Source organism: Malurus melanocephalus, unplaced genomic scaffold (genome assembly GCF_030028575.1).
Source record: "Malurus melanocephalus ecotype Western Australia unplaced genomic scaffold, MMel_1.1 scaffold_541, whole genome shotgun sequence".
NCBI classification, from domain to species: domain Eukaryota; kingdom Metazoa; phylum Chordata; class Aves; order Passeriformes; family Maluridae; genus Malurus; species Malurus melanocephalus.
In genome coordinates, this window is record NW_026623773.1 from 416,518 (window position 1) to 419,030 (window position 2,513).

The window sequence follows — 2,513 nt, forward strand, 5'->3', positions numbered from 1 at the left end:
ACAGGGTGGGGCTGTTGGGGGGTCTGGGCAGGGACAGGGGCTGGGCTGGGTGATCCTGTGGTTCTGTGAAAATTCCTCCTGTGTGTGGCAAATATTTGCAGCTCTTCAGGGACTCTCTCAAGAGGTTTTCTCTCAAAACCCCAAAACAAATAACTGAAACTAATTTATTAGACATCTGATAGAGAGATAAGGCATTCTGGTTCCCTTGGGGGAAATCAGGGATTTTTGGACCATCAACCCCTCCAGCGGAGGATTTTTCTTGGGCTGTTCCTGGAAGCAGCTCCCAGATTCTGCTTTCAGCACTGAGGTTATTCCTTAGCATTTTCTTGATTTTCAAGAATAGCAAAGGAAGCTCCWACTCTGCAGCCCAGGAGAGGAATACCCCTCCAGGATGCTCTTAACCACAATCACATCCCTGTATTAATTACCAGGAATTTGAGCAGGGATGTGCTGTGGTGGTAACAGAGCCTGCTGGGCCAAGRGGGTAAAGCTTTACAGCCCCGGGAAGAGTCAGATCCCCTGGATATTTCACGTTAATGTCGTGATCTTTCTGTGGTTGAGGTCAGAAAGTCCAGCCACAGTCTTGATACAGGCACCAGTGAAACTGAAACTTCCCAGAAAAAGTGAACAAAAATAGTGTCTTGGCAGAAAAATTCGTGGCTTGCACTTTCTGGACATTGGTTTTCCTTGTAGGGCTGAGCCCTGCAAGCCATGGGAAAAACAAACAAAAAAAATGTTGGTTTCTGTTTCTTTCCTGTTATGTTCCCTTTTGTCTTTAACATAATCTATTTATTCTGATTATCCATTGGGCAACTAACAATGAAGAGTGGAGAAACAAATCTTTCTTTCCCTTTGGACACTGATTTTCCAGAAAAAGAAAAAAACCAGTAAACTAGGAATGATATGAATTTACATATTCAGTAAGTCAGGGCCCTGTCAAACCRGGAATAAATCTGGTTATTTGGTCTGAACAGGCTCAGACTATTTTAGAATCCTGAAACATAAAGAAACCACAGCATATAAACTCCTAAAAGCCATCAGGGCAAAAACTTCCTTCCTGTTACAAGCTGGGATTCCTGCTAATGGAYGGGAGTGGATTTTTATTTCCTGGATTTTGTGTTGTAGTGACCRTTGTCCAATGGATTCATGTTGTCCGTTTGATAGGATCTGGGAGGAATGGCAAAAATAGACTTTTCTAGGAAACCTTTCAGCTGTCTGAAAGCAGAGCAGCTGAGTTATCTCTCAGTTATGCAGGGAGCCCTRTGACTTGGCTGCTTTTCCCGCTGAGTTTCATTGTTTTCTCTTTCATCCTCGAGCTCCCTCCCCGTCTGGTTTGATTGCAGATCCCTGGATTTACGCATTTGCCTTTGTTTTTGTGCACAGCTCGGGCAGCAACAGGAGGGAAAACTTTCAAAATTGAGCAAAATGAGCTGTGTCACGTCGGGAGAGAGCCGTGAGTCATTTCTGTTTGGGGGACACAGGGAGGAAAGCCAAGCAATGATGGCTCACCCTGACCTAAAGGTCATTGATCCAAAACAACCCAGGGGAGCGATTTCCCCCTTCTCATTGCTGAATTATTAATTAATTTGGGGTTATTGCACCTCGGGGGGTTGGAGTTGGAAGATTTTAATGGGATTTATCTGGGGAGAAGAGCTGGAACATTCCATGTCAGAGCTCTGGGGGATCTCCTGGTGGGTGGGATGGTGCATGGGACTGGCCTTGCCATTTACCTGGTGGATACTCCTGGTTTGGACTCAAGCCCAGCAGATTTTGTTCTTCCCTGCAGTTAAAGCAGCTTCACTTCACTCCTGGACAGCTCAGCCTTCAGCTGGCAGTGCTGCTGATGAACTGCACCCTTGACAATAACATCCTAATGAATCTGCTCCCATCAATTACAACATTCCTTCATTAACGYAAATCTCTGACTGGAAATTAAAAAGAAAATGAAGTTTGGAGTYGTACGTGGCATATGCCTCATGGGGCAGATAATTTACAAAGATTTTTTTCCAATATCTTGATCTTTTGCAAGAAGGAAGTTACTTTGTCTAAGCTTCATGGAATTCAGCATGAGGACTTGTGTAATGGAGTCAAGTCTGTTGTGTTTTCTCCTGTATACTTATTACTGTTTTCTTTTCAGTTTTATTTAATTTCTTTTAACAAAAATCAGCTTCAGATTTTTTTTTTTTTAATCTTTGCCCTGTTATCCTTTGAGCAACTTCACTTTAACACCTAAACAAAATGCACACTAAAGTCCTTGTGGCTTAGTCAGTTTTACACCTTTGAACTGAAGTTATTGGGACCTTAAAATGTGGTTTTTAGTGGAGGATCAGCACAGGGTGCCCAGAGAAGCCATGGAAGTGGAAGTTTCCCTGGAACTGTCCAAGTGTCCAAGGYTGGAGCACCCTGGGATGGTGGGAGGTGTCCCTGCCCATGGAGTGGGCTGGAATGAGATGACCTTTGAGGTCTTTTCCAAATCAACCCATTCAGTGATTCCATGATCAAAGATGAATGAG